The sequence below is a fragment of the Xyrauchen texanus genome, chromosome 3 (assembly GCF_025860055.1).
Source record: "Xyrauchen texanus isolate HMW12.3.18 chromosome 3, RBS_HiC_50CHRs, whole genome shotgun sequence".
In the NCBI taxonomy this organism is placed as follows: domain Eukaryota; kingdom Metazoa; phylum Chordata; class Actinopteri; order Cypriniformes; family Catostomidae; genus Xyrauchen; species Xyrauchen texanus.
The window spans coordinates 37,204,016-37,218,472 of NC_068278.1; the positions used below are offsets into that span (position 1 = coordinate 37,204,016).

The 14,457-nt window shown below is 35.5% G+C and overlaps 1 pseudogene; it reads right to left on the minus strand.

Annotated features, from left to right (window-relative positions):
- Window positions 1-5,998: 5,998 nt before the first annotated feature.
- LOC127624745 (zinc finger matrin-type protein 5-like) lies at window positions 5,999-8,189 on the minus strand (annotated as a pseudogene).
- Between the last annotated feature and the right edge of the window lie 6,268 nt (window positions 8,190-14,457).

A 14,457-nucleotide genomic window follows, 5' to 3' on the forward strand; every position in this document is an offset into this window, starting at 1 on the left:
AGACAGATTTTTTCACTTTTAATTGACTATATCTCAATTCCAGTGGGTCAGAAGTTTACATACACTAAGTTAACTGTACCTTTAAGCAGCTTGGAATATTCCAGAAAATTATGTAAAACCTTCAAACAATTAGCTTCTGTTAGGTTAATTGAATAATTGGGAGTCAATTGGAGGTGTACCTGTGAATGTACTTTAAGGCCTACATTCAAACTTAGGGGCCGTTTACACAACAACATTTTCATCTAAAAACGGAAAACTTTGTATGCATATTGGATGTTCTTTTACATGACAATGGTGTTTTGGGGCCTGAAAACGCAAACTTTTGAAAACAGGTTTCAAAGTGCAAGTTTTTGAAAACTATGCTGTTATCAACCCTGTGTAAACATACAAAAATGCAAATTTGTGAAAACGATGACGTCATGTGTAGAGGTCGACCGATATGGGTTTTTTTCAGGCCGATGCCGATCTTTTGAAATCCGGGTCGGCCGATGGCCGATTATTGCTGCCGATTTATTTTGGCCGATATTTGGTCGATGTGTGCTTGTTTTTAACCTCTTATTTGAACCTTTTATTTGAAAGATAAAATGTAACACAAATAATTACTTAAGATAGACAAAATTTCTCAACAAATACATTTATTGAACACTTGACCAATCTGCACTTGTACACTTAAATTAAAAATAATGTAAAAACATATTGTATAAATAATGTATAACAAATATATTAAATAAACTAAGCAGGTGTTACAAACTGCTCCGAGACACGAAGGTTGAGATCCAAATGCAGCTTTAATTAAGGGGCAATCCAGACACGTAATCCAATATTCAGAGCATCCAAGAGAAGCACAGGCATAACTAGGGATGGGTATCGTTAAGGTTTTAATGGTTATTACTACTCTTACCGTTACTGCTTATCGATCCGGTACTTTAACGGTATTCTTAACGGTTCTTTTTGTTATATATATATATATATATATATATATATTAAACAAAGATAAACAAAAGATAAACAATTACACAAAGACAAACGTTATATAGGCACAGTGATTTAATTTCAGGAAGGTCTACTAACATTACTGTTCAGGTGTGGTCTAAAAAGAAATCTAATAAAGTAATCAATTGTAATATAACACTGCATAGTTTATCATAGATAGATTAATGCTTATTAATGCAGAAGTTATTCATTCAAGAGCTGTAAGTGATTTTCTCTTTGCCTTTTGTTGTTTAATTTGCAGTAATGGCTCAATCGTCAGCATGTTTATTAGACCGCTTCCCCTTTAAGACCGAGTCTAATAGGCTCCTGATGCGCCATATTTTCTCCCAACTATTTCCATAACTGCGTCCATTTAAGACATAAAAGTGAATCTGTTTAAGTGAATATCCAAGCCGGTCGTTTTGACATATTTTTGTGTATAGTTGATTGTTTAGACGCGCACATGAAACCCAAAGTAGCCTATACTTTGCTTGTCTCGTTGCGGTCTGTTTCGGAGCGCGCGCCGCCTTGGGAACGGTATCTCTTGCGCTCTTTTTATTATTAAATGCATCCCGCAATTTAGCAACAGTAGCTAGACTGCATTTTACAACAATCACTGATCGTGCTGATTCTGACGTTAAGTTTGAGTTTTAGGGAGAAATGTCAGTGCACCGCTGTGAAGGGAAGGAAGTTGTGCTAGACAGAATGCGGCTTATGTATAAATATTCTTTTTATAATCTTTGGAAGGCAAAATCTAAAATAAAATCAGACTAATATCACAGATCTAAAGTGTAACCAGACTACGTTTGAATGTTTAGTTCTGTCCTCCGTCGTCACTCATTAAGCAGGGCTCGCGTTGTGCTCGCTGTGGCACCGCTTGAGCGAGATCTCTCTCTCTCTCTCTCTCTGACTGCGAATAGCTAAATTGCATCACAGACAAATGGTTTCATATTATTATACATAGAAATGGCTGGCGAGATAAAATAACTTTCTCTATTTAATTTCTCCAGTACTGACAGCAGAACCGATAACGTCCGAGCTTACCAAAGCCAGTCCTTCACTAGCCTATAGTGCGTTGGTATCTTTTTTATTACTTATTTCTCTGCATTGAGTGACAACCCTCTCAAATATAAGACACACAAACAGAACAAATAAAAGTCTCAGATTCACTGTCTGAAATTGCTAAATTCTTGCTTACTTATTGTGACATGATAGCAACCCGTGATGAAAGGATGGTGATGAAAATGGTTTGGTATGAAAAGTGAAAATAAATCCCAGAACAACCGCAAATGACCTTGTGAAGATGCTGGAGGAAACAGGTTGACCAGTATCTATGGATATCCACAATAAAACTAGTCCTATATAGACATAATCTGAAAGGCTGCTCAGCAAGGAAGAAGCAAATGCTCTAAAACCGCCATAAAAAAGCCAGAATACAGTTTGTAAGTGCACATGGGGACAAAGGGTGAAGCTTGCAAGCCGAAGAACACCATCCCAACCGTGAAGCATGAGGGATATATTGAAGCAACATCTCAAGACATCAGCCAGTATGTTAAAGCTTGGTCGAAAATGGGTCTTCCAAATGGACAATGACCCAAGCATACCTCTAAAGTTGTGGCAAAATGGTTTAAGGACAACAAAGTCAAGATACTGGAGTGGCCATCACAAATCTCTGACCTCAATCCAATAGAAAATGTGTGGGCAGAACTGAAAAAGCATGTGCGAGCAAGGAGGCCTACAAACCTGACTTGGTTACACCAGTTCTGTCTGGAGGAATGGGCCAAAATTCCAGCAACTTACTGCAGGAAGCTTGTGGAAGGCTACCCAAAACAAGACAATGCTACCAAATATTAACAAAGTGTATGTAAACTTCTGACCCACTGGGAATGTGATGAGAGAATAATTTATTTCAGCCTTTCTTTCAACTATTAATCTGATATTTCACATTCATAAAATAAAGTAGTCATCCTAACTGACCTAAGACTAGGAAAGTTTTCGATGATTAAATGTAAGGAATTGTGAAAAACTGAGTTTAAATGTATTTGGCTAAGTTGTATGTACATTTCTAACTTCAACTTTATCCGTTTTGGTCTTCTGTGCTATAAATTATCATACAAGTATGTCTATAAAATATATGCTTTTGTGAAATGTGTTTGCTGCAACACTACACGTGATGTGACCTGTATTGCCTTTGGGGCTTTACATCACTGTACAGTGGCAACGGCTTATTTAAGTAACCAAATTCAACTAGACTAGCACAAAGTCTATAGAAGTACAGCAGAGATGCAAAGGCTTTTAGACAAACCCAATTACTTTTAACATAAAACTATTGCATTGTAGACATGTGTAAAATTCATCAGTGAAGGGGAATTCACTAAGGCCAATGGAGCTTACAGCACAGAACATCCCTGCAATAGGCAACCAGGAGTAAACTGGAAATGCGCCTCTCACCTGAATTTCAATCTAATCCACTCACAAGTAACACAGAAGGCAGACAAATCAAAGCTTTCTCCATAATCTTAACACTTAGCCTGAGATCACGATCAACTTCTTGACAAATAGCAAATGAAGCAACCAATTTTATTAACTGTCCCATTAAGAAAATTGCAATTTGCATGGTCAGAAAGGAACACAAATCCAAAAAATGCTTATTTTTGCATAAAAAATAATTGCATTGAATTTATTCAGAATACTGAATTGCCCCTTCAACATAATGATTTATTTAGGACATTACATTTTAACTAGAACTTGCATTTGTCCTGAACTTAACCTTGTCAAGTCATGCAGAAACAAAAACATTAGTTTTGGTCCAAACCAAAATATATTTTATATTGTATTTTATAAAAATTCCATTAAATGTACAATTTGATTCAAATGTAAAAATAATAATAATAGTCACTTTGTAATGAACTCTGTTTGCACTACATTTACAAAAAATCACTAAACAGAACAGAAATAAGCTTATTTAAATTCCATTTCAACCCCAATGATCTCCAACCACCAACTGGTGGAGAATGGAGGAAGATCTGGCATAGATAGAAGATATGGTGGTAATTTAAAGTTTTCAGGTTTCTCTTCCATCTTCAAAAGGTGTCATGAATTGGATTTTTATTTTATAATGTTCCTCGAGGTCCACTTATAAAGTTAGTGTGTTTTTGTTTTTTCATTAAAGGTAGTCATAATTAAAAATGTATTGGTCATTTTCTATCCAGTTTTTGTGCCTCTGTTTCAAACGCTCCGTTTTTTGGGGTGTGTGTTCTTGAAGACTTCAGTGTAAACGACCACTGCTGTGATTTGGTAACATCTTTGCATGTGGATAAGTGTAAACGCCGCTGCCATTACGTGTGTGGGGTTGTTTTGAAAACTTAGGATGGTTAAAAAAAAAATTGACAACCGGAGGAATTCATACATACATTTTTAAACCAGAGTCTGATCCTGAATTTCAAGAAAATTAACCCGCTCCACAAACACCACGGATGCTGCTGTCTGTGACAGCATGGTAAGTAGTCACTGTAATTTACTTGTCGATTTGTGTAATAGGTATTACTTTAATTATTGTTTAAACCAAGACGTGACATAGTGGTGTGTATCTTGTTACATAGTTGGGGTATTTTCCAACTGTGAAACATTTCTGTTTTATACAAATGCTGAGTAACGCATGACAGTACCAAATAAAATTTAAATATATGGTGATTTACAACTGTGAAAGGATACACTTACTGTGCAACATGTAAACGTATACAGGATACATTCACCGGTGTCATCGTTCATCTTATAATCATCATACTGTATATTCAGTGTAGTGAGAAACACATACGTTGTTCATATCAATGATGTGGCAATTGTGCCATTTTCATCACCATCCTTTCAACAGAGCAAGAAAATATATGCTGCTTAGAGATCCCTGTGAATTAAAACTAATAAACGAGCGTCTAAAATCACCAGGATCAAATCAAATACTCAGTACACATATAACAGTCTAACATACAAAGCAAAACAATTAACATGGATACACTTGTTTGTTGCAACATCCCTGTCGGGTCCAATGTAGTTGACACTACATCAGCTTTTATTTTAAGTCTATCTGCAAAGCCTGCTTCAAACTGTGTCTTGTTTGTGAAAGAATCATCTGTAAAATGAAGCGTGCAAACAAAAACGTTCTTACCAACGCAATCTGGGATTTCATTAAAAATAAACGTCAGGCCATCGTTCTTAATGTTGGGATCCTTGCAAAGCAAATGCAAGAAATCTAGTCACTGCACAACGCCTTGACATCTTCGTAGCCATCGTGACACCTCTTGTTGCTCCAAAAATAATCTCACAGCTCTACTGTAATGACAAGACCGGTGGGCGGGCCTAAGCAGTGTCTAGACATTGATCGGTTTATGCAGAGGCTGGCCTGTGCTGATGTAATACCAAGCTCACTATGACGTATTAATGAGGAGAAAGTAGAGAATAAGCCATTTTGGCACCTTGGCTTCAATAAAGCCTTTTTTTGGACAAACAAATATGTTTTCTGTTCTGAAATTTATAGTATGTTTTTATAGTGCTATGAACTCTCTTATATGTTTAAGAAATCATGGCAAGTTTGATTTTCCAATTCATAACCACTTTAAAACAGTGAAACAAATGAAGTAATAAAAGTTAGACTGCTGAGCACCAGATTATATGTGTGCATTCTTTACCACTGAAACCTATCTGCAGGCAATTATGCAAATGACACAGCTGCAGGCAATCTATTTGTAAAATCTGTCAGGGTGACCTCTAAAACACACATTTTAATGTATATTAAGTGCACTGATGCAGACAAGCACCTAAGCAGCTGGGATTTGTTATTCATGAAGAAATGCAACATGTTCAAACACTGGTTGTTTTATACAAAAAATATTCAGAAAACAATCTCTGTATTTGCTATAGTGCTACAACGCAAACAGTGGGTTTGGGTAACCGCTTTCATTTTAACATTGGGATAATTTATCAACGTCAAAGTCAAAATAGAATCTGGAACACTTTCAGCCATTCCAAATCACCTTCCTGATGTCAACGCGGCACGTTTCTTCTCTCTTCTAGAGAGCCATTCATCAATGTTGCACTCAGATTCAGATGATCCATTTTGTAAAAGATCTTCCCCCTGCCTCCTTTCATCTGGAAATTGAGTTTAACAAATTGTGCAAATGTAGACATCTTGAGATTAAGCTCCAAGAAAACTACAGTTGATTAAATGCAGTGATGGGCACTGCTGCTCACTTGAGCACCTCACCATCAATCAATCTTTTGCTCCAACATCTTCATTTGTGTGAAAAACGACAGCTTGCACCAAATACACAGTCTTGAAACAGAGCAAAGGGGAAAAGTACACCTGCTGTTGAGGGAGCTATCAGAAAATCTAATGCACTAATATCATTTAATTTAAAACTGTGGCAGCAGGCGCGTCGTTAGACATGGGCATCCGGTGCTTCAGCCCCGGATGTTTTTTTTATAGACCCGGATCTCAAAAAATTGAATTTATTGATAATTATTATTTTTTTTTAATAATTTTATATTTATTTAAAAAAATTTACCGGGTCTTTTAATCTATCCTTCGGAATCATGTATTAAAGACGATTAAAATGTGTTCAAGCAGATCAAAGTTACTATGGTTTCAGAATGCTTGTATTTAGAGTGCGCACCAGAGGAGAGAGCCTGAAAGAGTCATCGGTTAACTTACAGCTTTAGTTTAGGGCTTGACTGTCATTGTTGTTTGTGGCTTCTGGTGGTAGCTATTATGGACATTAGACACTTTTTAAAAAGTAAAATAAGGAGTCATGAACGATACTGAGGGAGGCAAGAAGAGTTATCTACTGGCCGTTCCTCATCATTAAGCTCAGGTCGGTGAAGGCTCTTAAGCAAACCCTGGTCTAACTTACTAGCCCTGTAAGTTACTCACTGTGGTATTAATGCAGAACATGTACTGTATATATAAAGTACGTGGGACCTTACTATTTCGCCTATAGCTAATCCATTTTGTGAGCCATAATCCGTTTCTCGTGAGGAATGTAGATGAAGTAACCTATACATCTGATTTGGCGATTGAAACACGATGTGTAAATTAACGTTATTCAGGGATGTAGTGGAGGCTAAACGCACATAAACGCCGTTTACGCACCTCTCAAAATTCGGAAATAGCGTTTACCCACCTCCAAAGTGGGTTTATCCACCTCTAAATTGCGTTTATCCACCTCTAAATAGATAGTTCCTAAGCCATTTTAAATTAAGCTTATGTCGTTTTAGTTTCATATTGTTCATTAATAGTTTCATAGGTTGTTTAAACCTAAGACGAAGTCTTTCATAATGCGCTCCATGCGCGTGCATCGATATTGACTACTACCAGCTATATACAGCGTGCTGTCTTGTTGACCAATCAGCAGGAAGCAGCAGACTGCATCAAGATTCATCCGTCACTCACTAGCCCAAACGTCTAATGTAAAAATGGATATCCAGCAATTTTTAAGCGCCGTCAAGACGGCAGTCCTCCACCTCCTGAGGCCAGCAAACGCCTCGGCTACAATCCCAAAGTGAGTGAGCTCGGAAAACAGTACTAAACTTCATGTTTTTGAGGTTAATTTGGTTAGATTAATAGATAATTAGATTCATGTCACTGACTCAACAAGTCACCTCTACCTTTTCCCATTATCCAATGTTACAAGTAAAATTCAGGATACATTATTAATTATTTAATATTCATGTATTATTTATTTGTGTTTCTGTTACAGTTCTACAAATAAAGCATTCTATCTTTTTACCTATCATTTAAAATGCTAAAAAAATGCACCTGAATGCAGGAAATGAAGTGTTTAATGGCCAACATTTCATGGGGGAGGTCCCCCAGACCCCCCATTTATATTATTATTGCTTATTATTATGTGCCTATGAGTAGAAGAAGTAGTTACCAAAAGCGGGCGGGCGGTGGGGACTGGGCTAAGCCCCCAATGTATCAAGATCCTAGCAACGCCCCTGTGTGGCAGCATCTGAAAAAGAAAAGACGTGGCGTTTTGTTTCAAGGAATTGCTTGATATTCTGTTTATTGCTGCATGCAGTTCTCAGTGAGTACCTCTGAAGTTGTCAAACCAGGCTTTCTTGGCTCGGTGGACGCCGTTCAGGTGCCGTTTTCTGTTCTACATGGTGTCATGAAAACTGCAGTCATTGTAATTACTGGTGCAGTAATACCTCTTTCCCATTGTTGGCTACGGAATAGACTAAAATCACACTTATCTTAAATATACATATGAACCAAGAAGAGGGAAATGTGATAAAGTTTATAACACGTTTCCCTGTAAAGACATGTTTAATTGAAGTCCCCGGTTCAACATGGCGGTGAAAACGAGACATATCCAGCTGCAGACCCGCAGCACCACCAGTTTCAGAACCCCAGTTTCAGAACCCCAGCGCCAGAACCAGAAGTGAGGGGCGGAGTTATTGACAATGAGACAAGCATGGTGGAGAGCATGGTGAGTTGTGTAACGTTTTTGATATCATGTTGTGAAAAATTATCGCATATATTAAGTTCAGCGTTTATCTGCTAAATATTTAATTTGTGCATAACTTTATCATCTTATTGAAGCTTGAATATGTTGTCATACTTTACTGTATTAAAAAAAATTTCTACGGATGGTTCGATACATTTTTGCGTGTTGTAAATGAGCCTTGCGGTGACGTTTTGAAGACATCTTGTGAAGGTGTTAAAGTGTTTGTTCCACGTTCCTCTGTTATATGCATTGTTTGTGAGTTAATGTTACCTTATAGTTGAGGTTTTTGTTTTACGTTGAGATTATTGTGTGGTGCTTTCATCTCTTGTAGAGACATTTCGAATGAATGAAGACCACAAGGAAAAAGCCCGCAACAGTCTCCTGGAACAGTCAGAAGCTTCCAGAGAGCCCTTTCTATTTCATTTTGTGTTCAGGGATGACATGGAGTTATTTTAGCAAGAATGTAAGGACAAAATGGGCCTGAGAGTGAATTCCTCATTTGATACATTTTAAGTTTAATTTATACAGGATTGTCATGATAAAATGGGCCTAGGGGTGAATTGGTCATTTGTTGAATATATTTTTATTGTTTCTTTTAAAATTATGCTGAATTTTCTCTCTTTTTCAGTTTTTTGACATGTTTTATTTTACATAAAGAAAAATGCATGCTGCACATGTTCTTGTGAAATAAAATATATTTTATATAAAATGCCCATAAGTTTCAAACATTTTTTTTTCACCATCATGATCAGGAAGTAACTCTCATAATACAATGAAACGGATAACTATATACAATTATATTACAGAAGATCAGTGTTTTAAAGTGCTTATTGTACTGTACCTTAAAGAATCATTATAACATACGTATAAAGTATGATGTTTCGTTTGTAATAAAAGCAAAGTACTCTCCAAAACGTTAGGTGGCGCTACTCGGTTTCGAACATAAGCTCCGCCCCTCACTTCAGGTTCTGGCGCTGGGGTTCTGAAACTGGTGGTGCTGCGGGTCTGCAGCTGGATACAATAGGTGAAAACACGTTTGCTCCGCAGACGCAGAATTAAGCGACGGACAGCGATATCTAGTGGATAAACACCTCAGGTACAGCAAGGCATTTTCTTATTTAATCTAAACTTTTTATCCAAACCAAAATGCCCTGATCCTATTTTACTCCAAATTCAAAAGAAAACACTCAAAAAAAAATCATATTTTTCATGTAGAAAATAAATCCTATTTTAAAGCCTATTTCTTCTCATTGTGACATTATTTTCATGATTGTATCCCCAATTATCATTAACGCACTGTGAAAAAATATAGTCATAATATTCTCATCACTGCTACGTGATAAATTATTTATTATTTAAATTAATTATACATTATAGCTATTAGTCCTTGGTGCTGCTCTTTCATTTTGCTAATTGTATTTTATTTTAAATAATTTATTGCACAACAGCTTTTTTATGTAATACAGCAATGATAATCACTCATCAGAATAAATGTGCTTAAATGATTTTTCTGGGTTCAAGTTAAGATCAGTCGACAGCATTTGTGGCATAATGATGATTACAACAAATATTCGACTTGTTTAAAAACAAAAAACTGGGTTTCAGTGAGGCACATACAATGGAAGTGAATGGGGGCAATTTGTAAACAGTCACTTTTTCACAAGTATAGCCACAAGCAGGGGCGGGTCTACGTGGTGAAATTCGATCCGCCACCCCAGGTGCCCCCCCCCCCCCATAAGATGTCTTGTGATTGGTTCATTTTACGGCCAATCAGTTTATAGACTCTACTGAAGTTCGTGATTCAAAGAAGTTTTTTTTTTTTTTTTTTAAAGCTTAATAAAGTCATCTTTATTGCCAAAAAAAAGGATACAAATCACAAGTGACTTATCAAACTATACATAACAATTTTCTCAAATAACTACTGTCTACAATTGCCGTAAATTGTTTCGACATACATTTTTTTTTTTTTTTTTATTATCCTTCAACAACACAAACAAACAAGGTACATCAACAAATCTCTGAATATAACCTCAATTGTTCAGCCACAGATTGAGCATAGCTAGTACAAAGAACAGAAAACACACTATGAACAAACCAATAATTTAATAGAAAAAAAACCAAAAATAAATAAAATGAAAAATAAATAAAAAGGGACTTTTTAAATTAATTTAAATGTATCCAAAATAGAAATCAGTTTAAGGGTTTTCTGATTTTTAACAAATTTTAAAGATTTACACAAGAGTTTAACCTCATTCATCCAGTGATTCAAGTTGGGTTTAGATTTAAACCATCTGCATTTATGAATGAAAAACTTTCCAAAACATAACAAGAAATTATAACAAAATCACAATCTTTGTTTTCCAGACAAACACCAAACCTAATTAACTTCCACGTGAGAGGTGGGAGTTCAACCCTCCTAGACCTTAACCAATTCTGCACCTCACTCCAAAAGGGGCACCAGATCACAATCAAAGAAGACATGCTCTAGATTTTCAATATTTGTTTCAGAAAAAACACAATTATTCACATCAAAATTTAATTTCAATCTTAAAAATTCTTTAGTAGGATAAATCTCATTTAAAATTTTGAAGTTCACCTCCTTAGCTTTAGGAGGGAGAGGAAAAAACAAATAATTTTTCCAAATTTTTTTCATTTCAACCTTATCAAAATCTTTAAGCACGTATTCCCGTCTAATTGGGTTTGGGTAATAAGCCTGTAAAAAAAAAACATTCTAATGACTCTATTTGTAAATTTTTTATCACAAAAATCATAACCTTCTAAGGAGAGCTGTCTCTGTTACAGATAAGATGAAGGCAGACATGGAGTGAGGATCTATTTGCAGGTTTTATTGAAAAAACGTGAAAACAGACAAAATGTGATGAGGGCCGGGAATCATGGGAAGTGTAGTTTTTACAAACGGAATAGGAGTTTGAGACAAAGACTAGTGAAACACAGGGCAGACAACAAGGGAATCGTGACAGTCTCAGTACTGGGGAGATTTTGGAGTACAACATGTCTTCTTTAACCATTAATCTTAACGGAATTGGTATAGCTCTAATCATTCTATTAAAAATATTAACGGTACAATGTACTTGGAATTTCTCACAAAACACTCTATACAGTAACAAATTTCCATTATCATCCAAGAAATGGGCAATAGCCCAAATCCCTTTAGATATCCATTCCTCAAGATATACAGATTTTCTGCCAAATTTTATATATATATCTACTATTCCAAACTGGAGTGTTGTGAGGAGTGAAGTTATGTTTGAACAATAGTTTCCAATAGAGCAGCACTTGCTGATGGAAGGCTGAAAGTTTAACTGGTAACGAGGTGCACTCAAAGTCACAACATAACAGAAAGTGTATTCCCCCAGTTTGTTAAAGATAGCATTGGGGACAATAAACCAAAAGGAGTGGCTATTTTGAATGAAGGATTTTAACCATTTCAATTTCAAAACACCATTCATAATGTCAAAATCGATAGCATTCACCCCACTGTCTTCATATTTTTTAATCATGTCCTCCTTTCTAATGTACTGACACTTATTTCTCCAAATAAATTTAAAATTCACCTTATTTATTAAATTAATCATTCGTGTCGATATGGGCAAGGAGAAGGCTGGATAGATGAGTCTGGACAAACTATCCATTTTAGATAAAAGAACCCTTCCAAAAATTGTAAGATCCCTCTGCAGCTATCTATTCAATATGGACTTACATTTATCTATGTTATTCAACACATTTTTATTCTCCATAACATCTTTGTATATTAGATAATGACTGCAAAGGAAACTCATGCAGTGTTAACATTACACATTTGTTTAGGTTTAAATGTAGCCCGAAGCTTTAGAAAACTGGTTAATCGAATGTAAAGCTAATGGACTTTGATATTCATTCTTTAGAAACAATGTTGTATCATCAGCAAACTGACTTATAAGTATATGTCTATCCAACACTGAAAGACCTTCAATACCATTATTTTTAATCAATATAGATAATAACTCTGCAAACATTATAAATAATGTAATAATAATAATGTAATAAATAATAATGGTGAGCTTGCCAGTCACCACCGAAACAGAAGAATCCAGCTGTTTTAGTTGAGGTCTGCCTTCTTTCTTTTTCGACTGTTTTCCTCTCTTTCTGCTACTGCTTTAATTGTTTCTAAACTAAAGACTGTTCTTTAATATATTAGCAGAGCACAATGTAATGGTTCCATATTTTATTTTTAAACTGTGGTGTTTTCATTTGAACTGTTACAGTGCTAAAACTTTAACTCTGTGTTACTCAGCTTTTTTGTAAATTAATCTGAAAGAAATGTTGAATGAAAAACTATGATGTTTTGGCCAAATCATTTGAATTATTACAGTGGGGGGATTTTTTTTTTTAATTATTATTATTTGAAAGAGATTGTGAATAAAACTACTGTATATTGTAATGGCCAAACTAATTAAAAGAAAATCGTTGACATCGTTTCTGCTTCTGGGTTTTTAAAATTGCTCATTATTAAAATTGCTTTTATTTTATAAACTTGTTAGTTTTATGAAAACACTAAATATAATAAACACTGGCTCTCAAATTTAACTTAATGGATATATACAGGGATGACAAAAAACTAAATTAATCAAAAATGTGCTTTATTACTACATTTGTTTACAAGTAACTTTATTCAGGTTAAAAAAAATCATAAAATCAATAGGATTTACGTAATATACTGTAGAATTTAGCTTTTTTTTTATGGTCACTGGCTTTTTTTTTTTTGCCACCCCGTTTGGAGGCAGTGCCCCAGCATGGCCCCCCCACTGAAAATGCTCTATACACGCCCCTGGCCACAAGACGTATGGGCTACTTGCACATCTGCTTCTGCTTTGTGCGGCTCAAGCGTTTCCGTTTACAGCATTCAGCGCGCACGTGCAGATATTTATCCATGGGAAGGCAGATTATTTATTTTCTTCTTTTCTTCTTTTTTAGGGCTGTCAGTTGATTAAATAAATAAATCATATTTCTGGCGCTCACGTGAATTCTCAATTTGATCACGTTCAGAAATTTGCCTCTGAATATATTTTTTCCTTTCCAAATGTAGCTAAACTCAGCTCCAGAAGCAGATGAAGCATTTGTATTATCAAATTAAATTAAAAAATGAATGCGCCAAAATACTAATATTTAAGCACACTACATATATTTGATTGATTTCCAAAGTTATAACTCATCTTTAGAAGCTCTTATGGATATGAATTTCAACATTTATGGATAGACAGTACTTTTCAGTGAAACAGTGACACAAACAAAGTGGTAAAGAGGAAATATGCTTAGAAAGTCTGGAGAAATTACTCTTGCTAACAAAGTGTGGGAAGAAGGTATGCCAGAAAGCTGGAAAGAGGCAATAATAATACCAATAAGGAAGCCTGGAAAGGATGACAGCAAGCCATGAAATGAAAGACCTATTGCCCTGACATTGCATATTTGTAAATTAATGGAATGTATGATAAATGAGAGATGAATGTATTTCCTGGAGAGTAGAAATTTGGTAACAATATATCAAAGTGGATTCAGAAAAGGGAGAAGTACTAAGGATCCAATAATATGTTTAGAGGATGAAGTAAGAACAGCCCAAGTAAACAAAGAAACCGTGGTGGCTGTATTTTTTTATGCTGAAAAGGCCAATATGCTATGGAAAGAGGGACTTCTAATCAAAATGCATTTATTGGGTGGTGGAGGAAAAATATTTAATTGGATAATGTACTTTCTAGATAGAAGAACTATCCAAGTGAGGATGGGAATGGAGATTTCCAAACAGTACATAGTAGAAAAAAGAACACCCAGAGAGAGCGTTTTAAGCCCAACTCTGTTCACCAATATGATTAGTTATATAATCTTAAATATCACAAAGACATAGATAGACCATTGTTTCATGGATGACAGGTTTCTATGTAAAAGAGGGATAAATGTTGAGTATATAATAAGAAAGGGCAAGATG